The sequence below is a fragment of the Callithrix jacchus genome, chromosome 18 (genome assembly GCF_049354715.1).
Source record: "Callithrix jacchus isolate 240 chromosome 18, calJac240_pri, whole genome shotgun sequence".
Taxonomy (NCBI): Eukaryota; Metazoa; Chordata; class Mammalia; order Primates; family Cebidae; genus Callithrix; species Callithrix jacchus.
In genome coordinates this window covers 50,571,543-50,595,019 of record NC_133519.1, presented here as the reverse complement: position 1 = coordinate 50,595,019, position 23,477 = coordinate 50,571,543, and the positions used below count along the sequence as shown (strand labels likewise).

General features: G+C 43.0%; 1 pseudogene; it reads left to right on the top strand.

Annotated features, from left to right (window-relative positions):
* Positions 1 to 18,854: 18,854 nt before the first annotated feature.
* LOC103789162 (ADP-ribosylation factor 1 pseudogene) lies at positions 18,855 to 20,701 on the top strand (annotated as a pseudogene).
* The last annotated feature ends 2,776 nt before the right edge of the window (positions 20,702 to 23,477 follow it).

Sequence of the window (23,477 nt, the reverse complement as noted above, 5' to 3'; positions counted from 1 at the left end):
ACAGACAGCCTTGTGTTCTGAGTAAAAGCAAGACATACAAGAACCAAATTATAGAAATGGAAATATGCTTCCCCCGCTTGATTTTTTTTTTTGACAACAATTGCACTTCAATCAACTTTCTTACTGTAAACAGTTGACAGTAACAAGCTGCAGAGCGGTATTTTAGCTGCCAGTAGATCCCATATACGACAGTGGTTCCGAAAGATTGTAATAAGACTGAAAAAGTCCTATCGCCTAGTGACACAGCCAGCATAATGTCATAGCCACAGTGCACTGCCTTTTCTATGTAAACACCTAAAGCTATGTTGAGATACACAAATACTTACTATTGTGTTACAACTGTCTGCCGTATTCAGTGCAATAATGTGCTGTGTAGTTTTTTAGCCTAAGAGAAAATAGGCTATACCATATATCCTAGATGTGTAGCAGGCTATACCGCCTGGGTCTGTGCAGGTACACTATGATGTTTGCACAGTGACAAAATTGCCTAATGATGTGTTTCTCAGAATGCATTCCCGTCATTAAGACACATGTAACTGTATACTTACAACTCTTGGCAACTGGAGACTGAGAAGGACTCTAGAATGAAAACTTGTCAAATGCTTCTCCCCGCAGTGGGAATCAACTCACGTGTGGTGTCTTCAGCCCTGATCCACTTTACACATTGTCCTGGCATACATATCATTTAAATAATAAATAACAAAATCAAAATGATCCGGCACTTTGACGAGAATAGTCATCCTTAGTAGCTTTTAGAAATGTTAATGAGTATAGGCAAGTCTCCATTCTGTAAAAGGGAGAGAAAATCTACAGCAGGGAAATGTCACCTACGCTGAATGGGCTGGTGGAACGCAGCCATAGATGGGCAAAGTAACATTTTTAAGATGCTGCCAAAATAAAGTTAGAACTCAATAGCCTTGACCTGAAGAATTTTAAAACTATTAATGGTAATAAAGTTAATTAGGTGGTTAATGGCCAAAGATGAACAGCTATTTATATTTAATGCCAAATAAAGGGAATGCCTTGGCATCTAGGAAGTGGTGTACATCAGCCTCTTAGGACCATGGGAAAGGTTCCAAGCCCACAGTCTGATTCAATAGGCATGAAAATCAGAAACTTCCCTCAAGTGTCTGTAGTGTTAGGATCAGCTCTCATCAACTTGGTTTAGAAACCTCTAGCTCTTTTCAAATCAATTCCTATTTTCTTTCATGTGCTATAATTCATGCTGAGTTTCATGTTTTCTAATTCATGTTTAGTCTCGTCAGAATGTTATAAAAAGCAGTGTTGTAAATGGAGTTCTGTATTAGCTTCATGCTCAGGTAAAATATCCATTTAACGTATTATACAAAATAGGCCCCTGAATTCTGACATAAGAGAACACAAGAAGTTCACCGACGTGGCTTCAGATCCACGTTATCACCGGCCCTTAAGAAACCTCCACTTGTTGAATGTTTATGTGCTATCAAAGAAAGAAATACACAATTACCTGAAAATGCTACTGCAGTATTCTTCCTTTGCCCGAGCGCATATTTATCTGAGGCTGGGCTTTCTTCAAGCACTTCAGGCTCATATTGGACAGCACCAGATTGAATGCAGAAGCAGGTATGAGAATTCAGCTGTCTTCAGACACTAACGAGACTTACGCAGAATAAAGCAGTGCCACTTTTATTACTACAATTTTTATTTAGAACTAGTTATTTCTATGACATATTTATATTAATGTATAATCCTTTTATTGTAATTTTTTAAATAAATTAATAAATTTTTTTGACTTTCCTGTTTAAATTTCTGTTGTGATAAATATGAATATAAGTCACACACAACTCCTTGGGCTTGTGGATCATTGTTAAGTGTGAAAAGGTATGGCGATTCTTTCAGCTGTTCAGCATGTCTGTTCCAATTATGCATTTTGGAACTGGGGATATAACCACAGGATGGGTTCGAGGATCCACTTGACCCACAGTGAGATGAATTTGAGCTAAAACTGTATCGATCGCCTGACCTCCATAAGCCCCTACTCTGACTGGAGGGCCACAGTGACATTTGGGGCCCCAAGGAATCAGTGTTCGTTCAGAGTCAGTGTTAAGAGCCTCCTCCCATATCCTGATCATTGCCCCCTTTCCATCCTTGCCATGGGCTTTCAGTCCTTTGACGGACGGCTGAGAGAAAGACTGGCAGCATTTGCGGTAGTGTTCAAGGGTCACTCCTCAATAGGCATGAAAGACCCAGCCTTCCCTTCACTCAAGGGGTTCTGGGTTTGTCAACTGGCTAAGTCCGAGAACTGACTGAGGGGCTATGACTCTGTTTTTCTGATTACATTAGAATTTTATGATTCACTTTACCTGGAACTTTTCTGCTTATCCAGATCAAGTAAGAATGTAATCGCTTCCTATCTATTTCACTTCTAGGAACATTGTAATTAACAAGCCAACCTCACCAGTCAGCAGTCGGACTATTCTGACCACTGCTCTGACTCCACTGTCCCTTGGAGTAAGTGTCCTCACCATGCCTTTGGCAGTGGAGTGCTGCCACCTGGTTCTGGCCACTGCTCTGACTCCACTGTCCCTTGGAGTAAGTGTCCTCACCATGCCTTTGGCAGTGGAGTGCTGCCACCTGGTTCTGGCCACTGCTCTGACTCCACTGTCCCTTGGAGTAAGTGTCCTCACCATGCCTTTGGCAGTAGAGTGCTGCCACCTGGTTCTGGCCACTGCTCTGACTCCACTGTCCCTTGGAGTAAGTGTCCTCACCATACCTTTGGCAGTAGAGTGCTGCCACCTGGTTCTGGCCACTGCTCTGACTCCACTGTCCCTTGGAGTAACTGTCCTCACCATGCCTTTGGCAGTGGAGTGCTGCCACCTGGTTCTGGCCACTGCTCTGACTCCACTGTCCCTTGGAGTAACTGTCCTCACCATGCCTTTGGCAGTGGAGTGCTGCCACTTAGCCCTTACTCCCTTGCTCTGTTTTCTGTTGCAACAAAATATCACAGACTGAATAATTTACAATGAAAAGAAGTTTATTTGGCTTATGATTCTGAAGACCAGGAAATCCAAGAGAGTGCAACTGGCATCTGACGAGGAGATCCTTGCTTGCCACAACATAGCAAAGGACACTCACATGGCCAAGGGCAATGGCGTGCAGTCAGCTGCAGTCTCCCTTCCTCTCCTTACCACGCTGATGATCTTATCTAACCCTAATTATCTCCTAAAGGCATCACTTCCACTCAACATATGAACTCGGGGATTCAGTTTCCAAAACATGAAATTTAGGTGACACATTCAAATTACAGCCTTCCACCCCTGGCTTCCAAAAGTATATCCTTCTCACACGCAAAATACAATAATTCCCTCTCGATTGTCCCAAAGTCTTAATTGTTCCAGCACCAACTTAAGTCCAAATTTATGTGAATCAAATATGGGTGAAACTCAAGGCATAGTTCACCTCGAGGCATAATTGTTCCAGCTATAAACCTGTGAAATTAAACAATTTCTCATGACCAAGATACAGTGGTGGAAGAGGTATAGGATACATATTTCCTTTCCAAAAGGGAGACACAGGCCAGAGGAAACGCGTAACAGACCCCAGGCAAGTCCAAAACCCAAGACGGCAGACATAAGTCCTAATCTATCTTTTCCTAGACACACTGCAGGCTTCGGGCCCAACGGTGCCTCACTCCTGACGGTGGCTTTGCGGAGTTAGGCCGCATTTCAGCTTTCTCGGGTTGCAGGTCTGCACGGGTGCCTGCAGCTTTTGCAGCCTGGCCTTGCATGTTGCCAGCGACTGTGCCATTCTGGGCTCCTTGCTGTAGTTTGCTCCCGGGGATCCACTAAGCATTGATTTAGTGGGAACTTTCTGTGGCAGTTCCAACCCCATTTCTGTTGGCATTGCCTTAGTGAGGGCTCTCTCTGATGACTGCAACCCTGAGACAAGCCTCTTCCTGAACTCCCAAGCAGTCTGCAACATTCTTTAACATGTAGGTGGAGGCTGTTATACCCCACAGCTCTTACAATCTGCTGGTCTACAGAATTAACATCATGAAGACACAGCCAAAGTCTATGGCTTGAACCCATCAGAGGGGTAGGTTGAGCCACACCCAGAGGGGTCAAGTTATACCCAGGGCCACTTGAAGCACAACTGGAATGGCCAAGGAGCACTGCACTGGGGTGCAGGGAGCAGAGACACAGGCAGTCACGGGCAGTGAGGCCACAGAGGCTTCTCAGGCCTGTCTCTAAAAACCATTCATCCTCCTAGAGCCCTGGGCCTATTATGGGAGTGGAAGCCTCAAAGATCTCCGAAATGCCTTTGGACTGCTTCTCTCATTGTCCTGATGATCCCTTCCATCTCCTTAGCAAAGAGTCCCTGGGATACACCCTTGCTTTCCTTTTCTGAATACACTTTTTTTTTTTTTGAGACGGAGTTTCGCTCTTGTTACCCAGGCTGGAGTGCAGTGGCGTGATCTCAGCTCACCGCAACCTCCGCCTCCTGGGTTCAGGCAGTTCTCCTGCCTCAGCCTCCCGAGTAGCTGGGATTACAGGCATGCGCCACCATGCCCAGCTAATTTTTGCTGAATATACCTTTTTACTCTCTGAATGACCAGGCTGAGAGTTTTCCAAGTCTTTCTGCTTTACTTCCCTCTTAATTACAAATTCCCATCTTTAAGTTACTTTTTTTTTCATAGCTTAATGTGAGCAGCTTAAAGTAGCCGGGCAGCAACCTGAATGCTTCTGCCAGACAGCTGGATTCACTGCTCTTAAATTCTGCATTATGAACACAAGCCAGCTATGTTCATTGCCAGTTTATAACAAAAATGACCTTTACTCCAGTTCCCAGTACCTTGTTCCTCAGTTCCATCTGAGACTTCAACAGAATGACCATTACTATCCGTATTTCTATCATCATTCTGACCAGTAAAATCATCTCTAAGAAGTTATAAATATTCCCCAGTCTCCTGTCTTCTCCTGAGCCCTCTCAAAAATCACCCTAATGTTCTGTTCACAAAAATACTGGCTTTTTCTAGCCTCATCTTTCAAATTCTTCCAGCCTCTTCCCATTACCCAGTTCAAAAGCAACTTCCACATTTTTAGGTATCTGTCACTAGCAACAACCCCATTCTGAGTACCAGGTTTTTTTTAGTCTTAGTCCATTTTCTGTTCTATAACAGAATATTGGAGATGGAATAATATCAGAGATGGGGCTTCTTTGAGGCTGGGAAGTCAAAGAGCACAGTGCTGGCATCTTCCTGCTGCATCATAATGTGGCAGAAGACATTATAAAGTTAGAGGGCAAAAACATGCATGTCAGCTCAGGGCTCCCTTTCTCTTCCTACAAAGCCACTGGTTCTATCATAGGGCCCCTCCCTGATGAGCTGATATAATCCTAATTACCTCCTAAAGGACTTACCCCCAATCAACATATGAATTTGGGGATTAAGTTTCCAACACATGAAATTTGAGAGATACATCCAAACTATCCCAGGATCCAAGTACTCCTGTATTTAGGTTGTTCAACTGAGTGTCTGCAATTCCCACTGTAAGTTATGATCAACATAGAAGACAGACCATAGAACTCTTCAAAAATACTGGGGTTTACCTCATAAATTATTTCTCAAAATAAAAAGTATGCCTCACCCAGTGTGGATCAGTAGACCTGAAATGGAAATCCACTCTACCATTCCAATTCTGCTAGGCCTTTAAATCCTTTCCTCTATGTTAATCCAAGGTAGTTCAGGCATTTCCAAGTCACATACAGTGAGCTATCTTTAGATCCATGTTTCAGTCAAGTAACCAAACTGTTAGAACCCTTTCTAATTCCCAAGCTGCAACATTAAATGCAAAATCACCCGCAAAGCTGTAACAGTGTTCCTATTTCTCCACATCCTCTCCAGCATCTATTGTCTCCAGATTTTTTAATGATCGCCATTCTAACTGGCGTGAGATGGTATCTCAATGTGGTTTTGATTTGCATTTCTCTAATGACCAGTGATTATGAGTATTTTTTCATATGTTTGTTGGCCTTATAAATGTCTACTTTTGAGAAGTGTCTGTTCATATGCTTTGTCCACTTTTGAATGTGCTTTTTTGGTTCATCCTTGTAAATCTGTTGTAGTTCTTTGTAGATTCTGGATATTAGCCCTTTGTCAGATGGGTAGATTGCTAAATTTTTTCCCATTCTGTTGGTTGCCGATGATTGTTTCTTTTGCTGTGCTGAAGCTCTGGAGTTTAATTAGGTCCCATTTGTCTAGTTTGGCTTTTGTTGCCAATGTGTTTGGTGTTGTAGCCATGAAGTCCTTGCCTATGCCTATGTCCTGGATGCTTCTGCCTAGGTCTTCTTCTAGGGTTTTTATGGTGTTAGGTCTTATGCTTAAAACTTTAATCCATCTGGAGTTAATTTTAGTGTAAGGTGACAGGAAGGGGACCAGTTTCTGCTTTCTGCACATGGCTAGCCAGTTTTCCCAACACCATTTGTTAAACACTGTTGGCGGGAGTGTAATTAGTTCAACCATTGTGGAAGACAGTGTGGTGATTCCTCAAGGACCTAGAAATAGAAATTGCATTTGACCCAGCAATCTCATTACAGAGTATATACCCAAAGGATTATAAATCGTTCTACTACAAAGACACATGCACACATATGTTCATTGCAGCACTGTTCACAATAGCAAAGACCTGGAACCACCCCAACTGCCCATCAGTGATAGACTGGACAAAGAAAATGTGGCATGTATATACCGTGGAATACTATGCAGCCATAAAACACAATGAGTTTGTTTCCTTTTTGGGGACTTGGATGAATCTGGAAACCATCATTCTCAGCAAACTGACACAAAAACAGAAAATCAAACACCACATATTCTTACTCATAGGTGGGTGTTGCTATGCAGAGAGACTGGCAGCATTTTGTCCCTGCTCTAGAGATCTGTGAAACTTTGAACTCAAGGGGGATGTTTCAGGGTATCTGGCAAAAGAAATGTCTAAGCAGCAAAGCATTTAAGAGGGAGCAGAACATAAAAGTTTGAAAAATGTGTAGCCTGAAGATGAGGTAGAGAAGGAAAACCCATTTTCCAGGGAGAAATTCAAGCCAGCAGCATACATTTGCATAAGTAGCAAGAAGCCAAATGCTAATTGCCGAGACAATGGGGAAAGTGTCTGTAAGGCATGTCAGAGACCTTCACAACAGTGCCTCCTGTCACAGGCCCAGAGGTCTAGGAGGAAAAAATGGTTTCTTGTGCCAGGTTCAGGACCCCTGTACTATGTGCAGCCTCAGAGTTGGTACCCTGCATCCCAGACATACCAGCCATGACTAAAAAAAGTCAACATACAGCTCAGGCCATTTCTTCAGAGGGTGCAGGCTCCCAGGCTTGGCAGCTTACAAGCGGAGTTGGGCCTGCAGGTACACAGACCTCAAGAATTGAGGTTTGGAAACCTCCACCTAGACTTCAGAGAATGTATGGAAAAATTTGGCCATCAAGGCAGAGGTATACTGTAGGGGCAGAGCCCTCATGGAGAACCTCTGCTAGGGCAGTGTGAAAGGATTGTGGGGTGGGAGCCCCCACACATGGGGCACTGCCTAGTGGAACTGTGAGAAGACAGCCACCATCTTCCAGACCCCAGAATGTTAGACTGACCCACAGCTAGCACCATGTGCCTGGAAAAGCAACAGCCACTCAATACCAGCTCATGAAGCCAGGTGGGAAGGGGACTGTACCCTGCAAAGCCACAGGGCCAGAGCTGCCCAAGACCATGGGAACCCACCTCTTGCATCAGTGTGAGCTGGATGTAAGACTTGGAGGCAAAGGAGATTATTTTGGAGATTTAAGATTTGAGTGCCCCACTGGATTTCGGACTTGCAATGGGGCCTGTCACCCCTTCATTTTGGCCAATTTCTTCCATTTGGAATGGCTGTATTTACCCAATGCCTGTACTCCTATTGTATCTAGGAAGTAACTAACTTCCTTTTGATTTTCCAGGCTCATAGGTGGAAAGGACTTGCCTTGCCTCAGATGAGACTTTGGACTGTGGACTTTGATTTAATGTTGAAATAAGTTAAGACTTTGGGGGACTATTGGGAAGACATGATTGGTTTTGAAATGTGAGGACATGAGATTTGGGAGGGACCAGGGGTGGAATTACATGGTTTGACTTTGTCCCCGCTCAGACTCTTGATTGCAGTTTCCACAATCCCTACGTGTCCTGGAAGGGAGCCGGTGGGAAGTAATTGAATCATGCGTGTGGTTACCCTCATGCTGTTCTTGTCACTGAGTAAATAATCCCACTGTAGTCCCTCAACTTGTTGATATGCTGGTTAATATGTAACCTACTGACACTGAAAAGGACAGTCGTTTATTTTTGAAATAGGTAGATTTAATGATCGTCTGGCATGCTGTTCTTGTGATAGTGAGTGAGTTCTCAGGAGATCTGATGCTTTTATAAGGGGCTTTTCCCACTTTGGCTCAGCACTTCTGCTTGCTGCTGCCACGTGAAGAAGGACGTGTTTGGTTTCCCTTCTACCATGATTGTAAGTTTCCTTGGGCTCCCCAAGTCCTGCGGAACTGTGAGTTAGTTCAACTTCTTTCCTTCATAAATTACCCTGTCTTGAATATTTCCTTATGACAGCATAAAAACAGACTAATATGTGGCTATAATAGTATTATACAGTATTGTTAAACGTGGGCACTGATAACCTATAGGTCACATTTGACAGGCTTCCAAATTAACCATCTGGAGGAGGTCTTATGATTCATGGCTTACATCCTGTCACTGAGTAAATAATCCCACTCTAAGTCCCTCCACTTGTTGATATAGTGGTTAATATGTAACCTACTGACACTGAAAAGGACAGTCATTTATTTTTGAATCAGGTAGTTTTAATGATTGTCTGGCATGTACACATTTTAGCCTATATATTGCATATGTACTGTACCTGCCAAAGAAAAAGGTCAACTCTGACATGAGGTGTACCCCTCTTTCCTCCTAAACTTTCTTACAAAAACTTTCCAACCTGTAACAGACTCTGAAACACACCCAACTTTGTGGGTGTGTCTTTGGGGTCAGTCCTCACAGTTGACTTCCAATAAACTTCTATGAGATTATTTCTGCTTCAACAACCTTTGTATTTTAGTCAACAACACTTCGTTGTACAGCAGACCTCTGGAACTTATTCATCTCACATAATCAAAATTTTAAAGATTCCTATAATAGTTTGTTAGCCTTGATTCTTAATTTGGCCTAAAACCAGAGGCTACAACAGAGATTTAGTGGCAGATAGACAATTTGGAAGGTAAACTCAGAAAGACAGGTAAGAAAGTCTAGAAAGTGAGACAGGGAAGGTAGAAAAACCAGTAAAAAGCAAGAGAGGCTCCATCTAGCTGGACATACGCTGAGATACCCTGGAGTCAAACTTCAGGACCCCAGGACCCTCCCACCAAAAGAGAGGAAGGCCACGGCATGTGTCCACCACCACCATCCCTACAGACTAAGAATCACCTCTCAGGGATTAGCTCCCTCATACTTTCTGGTTTATCTTTTACAACTGAACAAGCTCTAGTAGCAAAAAGAAAGCCCTCAGGTAGGGAAAGGAACAGATGCAGCTGCTTCAGGTAGGAATCTGTCAGTGGGTGGGACTGCACATGGGTGTAAGAAGATGCAACGAGCCCACAGGATTGAGGAGGTGCATCAGCCGCATTTGTTACACGTGGTTCCAAGTTGACCTTTATTTGCTATTATTCTATTGTCACGCATTTCGTTTTTTAGGTCAATCTGACCTGTCCCACAGTTAGTCCAAATTGATCATTTTCTTTCTTTTTTCACTGTTAGTACTTAATAATGCCTTAGGTTTCACCTCAAGCATGAACTCAAATCAAACGTGAGTGTCTACCGGAAATATGCCTCGAGAAAAATCTGAGGTCAGGTTTGGTGCACAGCAACCAATTAAGTATGTCTTCCATGGACAAAGGACAAAGAATATGATTAGATTTGCCACATACCTGTTATCCTTTAACTGAGCGCAGTAGTGAGCCAAAAAAAAAAAAAAAAAAAAATCAGTGCTAAGTAAACATTCCTGATTGTGACTTAAAGCATTGTAATAATTCTTTAGATTGCTCAGGCAAAAAAAAAAAGGGAAGAAGTTTCAGGAATAATTGCCTATGAACTTAATTCTACAAATTTAAACAACATGTGGAGGGTGCAGGAAGTAAGTACATATCTCATGGGTCCAGAAAAATCCTAATATGAAAAAAACAAATGCTCTCCTATCCCTTGTGGTGGGAGGGTCCTGGCGTCCTGATGACATGATAGAATTAGTATCATGTCATCTCTCCATAAAAAAGATACACAAAAAATTTCACACATCAGTGATCCTATGTTACGAGACAGAAATCTAAGAAGAAATACCAAAAACAAAACAAAACAAAATAAAAACGCTGAGTTTTGCCTTGTTCTTTCTCACTCCCAAATCTCAGGAGAGTGAACACCTGCTCATCTCTTCCTCCATAAACTTTACAGGAGGAGGTGCACGTTGGCCTAGCCTCTTTTTATTTGATAAAAGTTGACTTTTGCACCTTCTATGCCTTAGCTGTTTTCTGTCTTCCGTTTGGACTTTAGCTTCATTAACAGAATTTTAACTCAAGCTGCCGTATAGATTCTGAGTCCAGCTGTAACTGATTTTGGACAGTTAAGTTCACATGCCCTGGTCTGGCCCTTCCGAGGCCACAGTGTATTTCTGGCCCCACCTGTTAACAGCCGTCTTCCTCCGTCTACGCTGTTGCTGCTTTGAGCACACCCGACATTCCTTGACCCTCAGTCAGCTCATCACAAAAATTAGACCAAATAGCCAACCCCTCAGAGAAAAACAAATGGAAGTGTCCTGCCCTCTTTCAGAGAGAAAGGCATCTTTTGCTCCCTGGTCAAAATTCAGCAGCAGAGTGCAAACAACAACATTTTTTTTCCACAGGAAATGAAAATCTTAAAAATTTGTAGCCCCTCCGTGCTTTCATAGATGATAAGGTTTGTGATCCAGCCACCATTTAGCCAAAAGCAACTTTTTAAAAGGCTTAGGATATTTGACAGAGTGAGCTTAGGAATGTATTTCAGCTCTTGCCAGTGACATTTAGATATGTAAACTTCCCCGCTTCTCACATGAATATGAAAGTGCAGCTGATTAGATAGTAGCCGCGGGCCTGGCTCTGGAGTCAGAGCTCCCCTACTGTGTGACCTTGCCTGAGCTGCTCTACCTCTCAACACATCAGTGTCTTTCGTTTGTTAAATGGAAAGGGTAATATCAACTTCAGAGTGGGTGTGAAAATTATATATATAAATAAAAATATGTAGCAATATGGTTTGGATACATTTGCCTTCACCAGAAAAACAGAGAAATATTTATAATGATCAAACAAAGGACGAAGAAAGGAGTTTAGAAACTAAATGATTAGAAGTGCTTCTTAGTTTAGTCATTATGGTAGTTTTAAAATATGGTCCCAAAATTCTTTGGTATTCCTCTGATATGGTTTGGCTCAGCGTCCTCAGTCAAATCTCAACTCAACTTGTAATCCCCACGTGTTGAGGGAGGGAGGTGATTGGATGATTGGGGTGATTCTCCCCATGCTGTTATCATGCTAGTGAGTGAATTCTCATGAGATCTGATGGTTTTATGAATGATAGTTTTTCCTGTCTTCTCACATGCTCTCTCTTGCCTGCCACCATGTAAGATGTGCCTGCTTCACTTTCTGCCATGATTGTAAGTTTCCTGAGGCCTCCCCAGCCATGTAGAACTGTGAGTCAATTAAACCTCTTTCCTTTATAAATTACCCAATCTCAAGAAGTTCTTTATAGCAGGGCACGGTGGCTCACATCTGTAATCCCAGCACTTTGGAAGCCAAGGTGGGCAGATCATGAGGTCAAGAGATCGAGACCATCCTGGCCAACATGGTGAAACCCCATCTCTACTGAAAATACAAAAATTAGCTGGGCATAGTGGCGCATACCTGTAGTCTCAACTACTTGGGGGGCTAAGGGAGGAGAATCACTTAAACCCAGGAGGCAGAGGTTGCAGTGAGCTGAGATTGTACCACTGCACTCCAGTCTGGGTGACAGAGCAAGACTCTGTCTCAAAAAAAAAAAGTGCAGTCTAAGAGTTTGAGACCAGCCCAGGCAAATTAAGGAGACCCTATCTCTACAAAAAATAAAAAACTTAGCCAAGCATAGTTGCATACAGTTTTAGCCCCAGCTACTTAAGAGGCTGAGGTGGGAGACAGCTTGAGCTAGGAGAGCAAAGCCGCAGTGGCCTTTGATCATGCCCCTGCATTCCAGCCTGGGTAAGACCCTATCTCAAAATTTAAAAATTTAAAATACAAAGAGGTGGTCTATGTCCTGTCCCTTAATTGTGGGCAGACTTGAAACTGCTTGACCTATACAGTAGATCGAAATGATGTTTTAGTGACTTCTAAAGGCCATGCTGCTTCTGTATGAGTCCCTTGAGTCACTCACTTTGATGGCTTTCTACAGAGATACTCCTTCTCAGACCCCAAGCCCCCATGCAGAAGCTAGAGCCACATGGAGGGAAACCAGGTGTCCTGGTCAATAGTCTCAGCTGAGCACAGGCTTTGAGCCTTTCCAGCCCACACATGAGAGTGAAGGAGTCCCCGCATGCTTCCAGCCACAGCCATTTTAGGTCTTTTCCAGCTGAGACCCCAGACACTGTGGAGCAGATAAAAGCCGCCCACCGTGCCTTATTCAAATCCTTGCTCTTAAAATCCGTATGCATAATAAGATGGTTGTTGCCTTTTCTACTGTGTTTGGTGTGATTTGTAACACAACAATACACACCCAGAGCAACAGCACAGCAAAATAACAGAAACAGCCCAAAAAGAAATGGGAGATTGGTCTCCTGTGCATTGAATGGCTTGAACCTAAGGACAGATAGCATTAAAACAATTCAATTGTTAACATCTTAGAAAAAACGGTCTGCCCCAGTTTGGGAAGGATTTTCCCTGAAGCTGTATAAATCCTTACATCTGATTCATTGGAGACTCTACTTACAAAGCCTAATTATTATTAATTGTCATAATTCTCTTTTTAAGTAAATAAATTCTAATGATATATCATATGGAATTAACATTTACTTTATTAAACAAAGATTTACAAGTATTTACACTACTTAGCACACTGTGAGATATTTTTAAGTAATTTAAAGTAATTAGAATCACCTTGGATGCCTTTTAAAAGTCTGATTCCAAGGCCCATCAAGAGAGATTCTGATTTAGTGTGTATGCATTTTTTGTTTGTTTGTTTTTTTGAGACAGAGTCTTGTTCTGTCGCCTAGGCTGGAGTGCAGTGGCACACTGTAGGCTCACTGCAACCTCCACCTCCCCGGTTCAAGCCATCCTTCCACCTCATCCTCCCAAGTAGCTGGGACTACAGGCACATACCAGCATGCCTGGCTAATTTTTTTGCATTTTTAGTAGAGACAGGGTTTAACCATGTTGGCCAGGCTGGTCTCAAACTCCTGAGCTCAAGTGATCTGCCTGCCTTGGCCTCCCAAAGTGCTGGGATTACAGACATGAGCCACCATTCCTGGCCATTAGGTGTGCATTTTTGACAAGCAATTCAGGAAATTCTGATAATGATGGTATAGAAAAAAAAAAGCTTCTGATCTTTTCAAGCAATTCAGAAAATTCTCATATGGTGGTATAGGAAAAAAAGCTGATTTTTTCAAGCAATTCAGAATATTCTGATACTGGTGGTATAGTCAAAATACACCTGCAGAGGATTCACTAAACAAGTATGTACCATAGCTTCTGCCCTCAAGCAACTTAATTTGAATTAATAGAAAAGACATTTCTGTGAATGATATAAAGCAGCATTTACGCTTCAAGTTGTGTTGGGAGTTTTAATCCACTAGAGTCAATATTTTTCTTCTTTAATTTGAATCGTCAGCTAGGAGAAAAACTAGGCCCAAGAGTCTGAGGTTTTTCTAACTGGCAGGGAACTTATGAGCAATATATTCTGTAGATGAAGTGCAGAATTTAATGTCGAAGTTGAATGTTACTTTCCAGGAAGACTGAAAGAAAGCCCTGTGTTTCACACTGAATGACGAGCCCACAAAGAGCTTTGGACCGAATATCCCAGCAAGCTTTTCGGTAAAGTTACAGGAAGTAAAGGCTAGGCTGAAATTTTTCCCACTGTCTAGTCTCTTCTTTTCTTATGTTCTTGGGGTCATGAAAATAAAAATATTTTCCACACTCCTTTTAAAAATTCAAAGAAATGTATTTTAAGATAAACATGGCAGATTGAACACACATGTCTGTCCTCTCCTTCTCTTTAGGGATGCCACTGATGTGACATAAAAAAATAAAAAATATATAATCTCACAAGGACAAAGAGAACAGATGAGATAATACTTAATAAAAGATTTTAAAGAAATGTTTTCCTTTTTTTTTTAAGACAGAGTCTCATCCTGCAGCCCAGGCTGGAGAGCAGTGCTGTGATCTCTGCTCACTGCAACGTCTCCCTCCCAGGTTCAACCTTCTCCCGATTCAAGCAATTCTCTTGCCTCAGAACTCCCAAGTTGCTGGGATTGCAGGCATGTACCACCAAACCTGACTAAATTTTGTATTTTTAGTAGAGACTGGGTTTCTCCATGTTGCCCAGGCTGGTCTCGAACTCCTAACCTCAAGTGATCCACCTGCCTCAGCCTCCCAAAATGCTGGGATTACAGGCATGAGCCACCATGCTCAGCACAACAAAATTTTAGAATGTGAAAAAACTATGGGCAATTATTAACAGACTGAGAACAAAGAAGGCTCAAATATGAGCCTTCTATGGTGAGACACCAACGACAGACCAGTGATTTCTGCCCTAGTGCCTTAGACTCAAGCACTTGGATTCTCCTGGTACCCTTAAAGGTAGGGAAGAAGAGTGGCATTGAAAACAGGAAGGCTGGGTATGTTTATATAAGGACACTTAAAGTCCTTCTACATACAAGCCAAGTAGCCAAGCTACTACTCTTTCAGGAACGCCACAGAAAATAGAAGGTTCTCTTCATTGCACCTCTGAGAATGAGAATGCGATACTGTATGCGAACAGGAGATTAAGTGAAAGTCTTCACTGAAAATGGTGAGAATCCCAAAGTGGAAGCCTCCGATATTAAAATAGAAACCTACAAACAAGCAGCTAGACGAAAGGAATTTAGAAGAAATAGAGAAAATGCAGGAAGCAGAAGAAAACTTCAGAGCAATATAACCAACCCCTAAAGAATGATTAGTAAAGATTTTCCAATATGAAACAAGAATCACATGCTAGCAAAAGAACATTCAGAGAACTTTAAGAAGTAAAATTTGGATATAACTAAAAATGTATTCCAAATGTTAAAAGTAGGCCGGGCGCGGTGGCTCACACCTGTAATCCCAGCACTTCGGGAGGCCGAGGCGGGTGGATCACGAGGTCAAGAGATCGAGACCATCCTGGTCAACATGGTGAAACCCCATCTCTACTAAAAATACAAAAAAATTAGCTGGGCATGGTGGCGCGTGCCTGTAATCCCAGCTACTCAGGAGGCTGAGGCAGGAGAATTGCCTGAACCCAGGAGGCGGAGGTTGCGGTGAGCCGAGATTGCGCCATTGCACTCCAGCCTGGGTAACAAGAGCGAAATTCCATCTCAAAAAAAAAAAAAAGAAATGTTAAAAGTAAACTTGAGGACATTCCTAATCTTCATCCCTCTCCTCCCCAAAAAAGTGTAGATGATAGGAAGGAAAAAATGAGAAAATTAGAGGATCGGTTCAGAGACCCACGTCTGCTTCACTGCTGTTCTAGAAAGAAGGAGTGAAAATGGAAAATAGAATACATTATCAAAGAAGCGATTTTTAAATTCCCCATAAGAAAGAACATGACTTCGTTATGATACACTGAGCCCACAAAGCGCCCAAACAATATATGAATAGCCCCAGGCTGTGTAAAAGTCAATGACACCATAGTTCAAAGAAGAAAGAAAAGCCCAACAATGTGGCTCTAACGCAAAGGAAGTTTATATCTCACTTCCCCAGGAGTGCAAGGAGGTAAGCAAGTCCGTTCAGTGTAATGATTCTGCTTGCTATGATGATGGCATGTGGTGGCTCTACCTAGTTCCTTGCTGTCATCTGAGACCAGCCTATTAAAGGAAAAGAAAAAGCATTGAGGAAGCACACCTATTTTATAAAAGCCTTGGTCCAAAACCAGCACCCAGCTGTCCTGCTCACATTCCACTGGAAAGGACTACTCACATGGCCACAACGAAGTGCCACAAAGAGGTGGAAAGTAAAGTTTCCCACCTATCAGCCTCTTCCTGCATCAGCTCTGTACCTTCGGAAGAAGAATGGACTTCTGTGGACAGCCGGCTGTAACTGCCACACACTGAGGCATATCAGCATCATATTTTAAATCACTTGTGATCAAGGACAGACTCTAAAAGTTCCCACAGATAGAAATATAAATCAGTTACAAATAGTCCACAATCAAAATCCCATCATACATTTCTCAAGAGGAATACAGAAAGACAATGAGGAAATGCCTACATAATTCTGAGGGGAAAAGACAATCAAATTAGGACATGTATATATCTATCAACATATACGTGTAGATGGGCCTTACAGACTTGTGCAGCCTCAAAAGATTTGCCTTCCAAATACTTTCTCAGAAGGTTCTTGGAAGATGTGCTCTACAAAAGCAAAAGAGAAATCCAAGGAAAGGAAGAAAAAAACATATCCAAAAAACAGAGGATCCAGAAACAAGGGTAAAATGAACTGATGAGGATGAAGACATACTCCAGAATGACAGCTGAGCAGCTAACCTACAAAGCAAGTTCTGTTTGGGGCAAAAAGATGACAGAAAGATGATAAGACTGCATGCATGTGTCCACACACCCACACACCCACACACACACACACTGAACTACAGATGTCTTGGACATATGACTATATTGAGAGAAGTTTTAATGTTCTGTCAGTGAGTATGGGGTTTAATTAGTGATAGGTACCTAAAATTTAATTAATTTCCTTTTAATTACTAAAAGGAAAAGAAACATATCCTAATATATCATGTGACCCATCTGCAAATCATATTAAGGCAGTTATAATGATATAAACACTGAATATTCATTTAACCAAAAATTATAACAATCTATAGAGGGGACAGCACATAACAAATGTATTGGGAGTCAGGTATGGAAATACTCATGAAAAAAAGTCAGTTGATAATGTCTTAAACTGAAAAATGTAAATGTAAGAGTTTAAATTTTTTAGACATGTGGAAAGTCTTAACCTGGGTTCCCCAAAAAGCAGACCCTGCGGCAAAGGCTGATGCACTGCTCACTTATTAGGAGAAATACGGAAGAGGGGGAATGAGACAAGGGTGAGTGCCAGTTAAAGGCGGCTACCGAGGCACAAGTCAGCTACTCTTGCTAGAAAGTACAGCTGATAGCTCATTGTCAGATTGTGAGGGGTTGTGTAAGGACCATCACTTGAGACTGTTCATTATGCTACAGCTAATGGCAGCAGACGTAACCATCGGCTTCCGTATCTTACTGGTCAAAGGTTCACTTCCCATGTGAGTTAAACAAACACAGGCCAGGTGCAGTAGTTCATGCCTGTAATCCCAGCACTTTGGGAGGCTGAGGTGGGTTAGATAACAAGCTCAGGAGTTTGAGACCAGCCTGGCCAACGTGGTGAAACCCTACCTCCACTAAAAATACAAAAAGAAAAAAAAAAAAAAAGTCAGGTGTGGTGGTGCCTGTAATCCCAGCTACTCAGGAGGCTGAGGCAGGAGACTCGCGTGAACCCAGGAGGTAGAAGTTGCAGTGAGCTGAGACCATGCTATTGTACTCCAGCCTGGGTGAAAGAGTGAGACTCTGTCTCAAAAAAGAAAAAGAAAAAGAAACAAACGCAGTCCTCAAGTGAGCAAGATGATGCCTCAGTGTCAATAGGGACTCCCTGGAGACGAGGCAAGGGGCATAAGAGGCAGGCTGGAAGTGAGAGGTTGTTGGTCACGGCTCAGCGCAGTCAGTTAGAGCCTACACAGGGCTGGTCACTGGGCCGGTGACAGAACAAGTCACCACGCTCTCTAGAGACAAGTGTGGGTGTCTGATTCTGGAAGAGCACATAACGGGTGCTTGATTAAGGGGTAAGTATTAGAAAAAGCTAATAGATTTAACTAGAATTGCCCATGAAGAAACAAATCAGAGGTAGTGAAGATCAGGCTAGGACTATTAAAATGTAATTTTATTTTTAAACTCATGTATACACATTATTATATTAAAACCCCAAACTTAAAAATGATTAGAAGTATTTTACATAGTAGGATTCCTCATTCCAGACACTTGGGTACAGCACTGTAACCGAGAATTGCTTTTAATTTTAGCAAAGCCGAAATCGAAGTGGTGGTTGTTGTTATTTTTAACTCTAGGCCATCTCTATTTCCATGCCGCTAACATACTGAATGTAATCAATTACCAAAAATCCCAAGGTCAGCCAACCATTCTCAAACTTTTCAGTCTAAGAATTCCTTCATACTCTTAAAAGTTCTATAGGTTTTATTTATTGGCATTTGCCATATTACAAAATAAAATTGAGACTTTTAAAGATGTTTGTTTATTGGTTCACTTTAAAATAACAATGTAAACCCATTGTATGATGTCGTAAGTAACATCTGTTTTTGAAAAAATAACCACATTTTCCACAACAAGAGACTCGAGCGAGAAGCGCAGCATCAGCAGGCATTTTGCAATTCTCTTTACCTTCTGGCTTAATCGAAGACAGTTCATTCCTTACACTGCTTCCATATTCAGTTTGTCATATACCTTGTTAGAAAATCTATGAAAACGAGAGCCTCCATCTTGTGGGAGCGAAACCAACGCCTGGCTCGGAGCAGCAGCCACTGAGGTGTCCCTGGCCAGTGTCCTTCCACCTGTCCACAAGCATGGGGAACATCTTCGCCAGCCTCTTCAAGGGCCTTTTTGGCACAAAGGAAATGCGCATCCTCATGGTGGGCCTGGATGCTGCAGGGAAGACCAGGATCCTGTACAAGCTAAAGCTGGGTGAGATCGTGACCACCATTCCCACCATAGGCTTCAATGTGGAAACCGTGGAGTACAAGAACATCAGCTTCACTGTGTGGGACGTGGGTGGCCAGGACAAGATCCGGCCTCTGTGGCGCCACTACTTCCAGAACACACAAGGCCTGATCTTCGTGGTGGACAGCAATGATAGAGAGCACGCGACCAGGCCCGTGAGGAGCTCATGAGGATGCTGGCTGGGGGTGAGCTCCGGGATGCTGTCCTCCTGGTGTTCGCCAACAAGCAGGACCTCCCCAACTCCATGAATGCGGCCGAGATCACAGACAAGCTGGGGCTGCACTCCCTACCCCACAGGAACTGGTGCATTCAGGCCACCTGCACCACCAGCGGTGACCGGCTGTATGAAGGACTGGACTGGCTGTCCAATCAGCTCCGGAACCAGAAGTGAACGCGACCCCCTCCCTCTCACTCCTCTCACCCTCTGCGTTACTCTCACGTGGCAAACGTGCGGCTCGTGGTGTGAATGCCAGAAGCTGCCTCCGTGCTTTGGTCACCGTGTGCATCGCACCGTGCTGTAAATGTGGCAGACGCAGCCTGCGGCCAGGCTTTTTATTTAATGTAAATAGTTTTTGTTCCCAATGAGGCAGTTTCTGGTACTCCTATGCAATATTACTCAGCTTTTTTTTATTGTAAAAAGAAAAATCAACTCACTGTTCAGTGCTGAGAGGGGATGTAGGCCTGTGGGCACCTGGCCTCCAGGAGTCGACGTGTTGGGAAAGCCGGGCACGCTCTTGGCTTTAGAGCTGTGTTAAAATCCATTTTGGTGGTTGGTTTTTAACCCAAACTCAGTGCATTTTTTTAAATAGTTAAAAATCCAAGTCGAGAACACTTGAACACACAGAAGGGAGACCCTGCCTAGCATAGATTTGCAGTTACGGCCTGGATGCCGCTCGCCAGCCCGGCTGTTCCCCTTGGGAATGTGAGGCGGTGGCGCGGCAGACCACGATCAATTCTGCATGGTCACAATAGAGATCCCGCAACTCGCTTGTCCTTGGGTCACCCTGCATTCCATAGCCATGTGCTTGTTCCTGTGTCCCCATGGTTCCCAGGGGCCAGGCTGGGAGCCCACAACCACCCCCACTCTCCTGCAGGCCGCCCCGCCCACCTTCAGGCAGCCTGTGGGAAACAGGGCCCCACCTGTCCCTCGGTCAGCATGTGGCCTGAGTGAGTCCGTCATTCCCACTGCTCGTGCTCGCTCAGACACTTTGGCAGGATGTCCGGGGTCTCACCAGCAGGAGCGCGTGCAAGCCGGGCAGGCGGTCCACCTAGACCCACAGCCCCTCGGGAGCACCCCACCTCCGTGTGTGACGTAGCTTTCTTTCCCTCAGCCTGCAAGGGTCCGATTTGCCATCGAAAAAGAACCTCTACTTTTTTCTTTTGTATTTTGATAAACACCGAAGAAGCTGGAGCTGTCAAATTTATCTTGGGGAAACCTCAGAACTGGTCTGTTTGGTGTCGTGGAGCCTCTTACGGCTTTCAGTACATGATTGGTAATCAACCGTTTTGTATACTTGTTTTCAGTTTTCATTTCGACAAACAAGCACTGTAATTATAGCTATTAGAATAAAATCTCTTAACTATTAAAAAAAAAAAAAAAGAAAAAAGAAAATCTATGAAAACATGGCCTCACACAGATAGGCTGTTAGAAGAGACAAGGGTATTTTAACAGCCTTTTCACGTAATTGTCTATTCTTCTTTGACAGTACACCATAATGTGACATTGAAAACCACATCGCTGAACGTTTGGTATTCTGTTACATTAAAAATCATTAGTCTATTTGGCACTTTAAACGGACCTTTGTGTTAAGCATGCATTGGTCGTGGGAAAAGTATCTGTTCACTGAACTATTCAGACCTCTCAAATGTTGATCCATTTCATTACACTGTCAAAAAATCACATTCGTTCATATCACCATCTGTCTCATTAGAAAAGTCTTGAGGTATCGGGAAACTACCTTATGGTGATAAATACAACTTTTCCAAATTTCCAAATTTTTCGTGGAAGCTCAAATTTTTTCATTGACAACAACAAAAAAAATCAGTTGCTTTTTAAAAATGACCAGCTCATTTCATTTAGTTTGAAGAAAATGTCTGTCGGATAAATTAGGATAACCCTAGTCTGCCTGTCAGTTGTCCCTTCAAGTGAAAATGACATACCATGAAAAAAGCAGCTAGTTTAGCTTGCAATTCAAAGACACATAAGTGCTTTTCTTCACAGCAACCATGACAAGTCCCTATGCAACAGAAGGACTGTCTTCCTACCTCCCACTTTGCCATACGGGAAGTTCAAATGACAGATACTCAAAAGTTGAGACCTAATGAAACTAATAACCTTTATTGCTTCATGAAGATACTTTTCAATGTCTTTGGCATGTTTTTAACTGTACATATATGGTAAAGAAATACAATGACTTCTAGTAGGGTTTGGTACCACTTGATTGACGCTAAGGGGCCAGTGGTTTTACCCACCCTTGTTTTTGCGCCCTGACTGCAAGTCATCCAAGTGTAAAGGGTAAATAATGTTTTAGTATTATTATGAAAATAGCTTTTCCCTCTACGATACGCAGAAAGGATCTCAGAGACCCACAGGAGTGAGCTTTGAGAACTACTAATGTATACACTAATATCACAAATGATTACAAGCAAGAATCCTCACTTTTTTGCTGGACTAAAGTCAAAACTGAGCTAAGCATTCCAAGCTGCCATAAATATGTAAGATGCCTTAGATTGTACATAGGCAGTAGGATGAGATACTAATGACACTTGATCACGGCTTAGAGAACCTGAGGTCCAGTGCTATCATTCCTAAGTCACAGGACCACTGACGAGTCACCTGTGCTCCTCCGAGTGTCCTTCTGCCCATTTCTATATTGAAGATGATACAGCCTATTTCTTATGGTTATTGGCTAGAGAAGAGCTACTCAAAGTGTGGTGCAGCACCTGGGAACTTGTTAGAAATGGAAAATCTACGGTCTCAGCCCGCGTGTGTTGATTCAGAATCTCTGAGTGGGACACAGGCATCTCCATCAGGCTTTCCTAATGATTCTCGCTCATATCAAACTTAGAGAAGTGCCGATATGGACCATGTATGATAAAGGATTGGAAAACGTAAACACTACACGAATTTATGTTTTGATGAGAGTAAGAATAAAAAGGATTTCCAGGCAAAATAACGACACGGAGATTGGTACTTGAGTTGTGTTTCCTTGTATCATCCAGGCGGGCAGTGCTCATCTCACTGTGGTATCAAAGATACATGTGTTTCATAGAAATGAATTTTAAAATGCCAAGCCAAGAAAAAGTGGAGCTTTCGGGAGGTAGCAGAAGGTACGTGAGGAAAAGCAGTGGGAAATGATGCTGAACATGGTTCACCCGGAACGAGGCATTAACACTTCACGCAACAGGCGACAAGGAACCATTACAGGTTCTTCCATTTTAAAGGGACATCATGAAAGACTGTTTTAGGGAATCCGTTTGCTAACCACGGTGCAGAAGGAACTGAAAGGGAAAAAGACAGGAAGGCAGGAAGTATTTTCATGAAACCATACATTTTCCCTCCCCATAGAATGAAAAAATTATCTAATGAATTGTACAAGCTTCACACAGTCATAGGCATTTTTCTGATAGAAGCAAAACCAAGATAAAGAAAACAGAGGCCGGGCGCGGTGCCTCATGCCTGTAATCCCAGCACTTTGGGAGGCCGAGGCGGGTGGATCACCAGGTCAAGAGATCGAGACCATCCTGGTCAACATGGTGAAACCCCGTCTCTACTAAAGATACAAAAAATTAGCTGGGCATGGTGGCGCGTGCCTGTAGTCCCAGCTACTCAGGAGGCTGAGGCAGGAGAATTGCCTGAACCCAGGAGGCGGAGGTCGTGGTGAGCCGAGATCGCGCCATTGCACTCCAGCCTGGGTAACAAGAGCAAAACTCCATCTCAAAAAAAAAAAAAAAGAAAACTGAGTATATGATGTGTTCACCACTCACCCCACACACAGCTTCATCCCCAGCACATTCACGTTCCCTCTCGCAGTTCCACGCCTTCTGCTGATTCACTGCCCTGAAACTCCTGTCTCTCAGTGGCCGGTCTTCCAACCTGCTGTCCTTTATTCAGCAGCCCGAGGTCTCCTCCTATTAATGAAGAACAGCTTTTCTCTACTTCCTTTCCTTACGCCCCATACCTATTACAGTTTCTAGATTACAAGAAACAGGTTTGCAAGAATGTCTGCGGTAAAGGAGAGGAGAGATGTAAAAGCCACGTGTCCCAGTCAGGTCTGCTTCTCTTCCCAGACACACAAGCAGTCACCAACAAGATAATGCTTCTACTTCAGTATTAGAAAAAGAAAAAGTTGGAAGTTAGGAAGGGAACATAAAATGAAAACAAGACA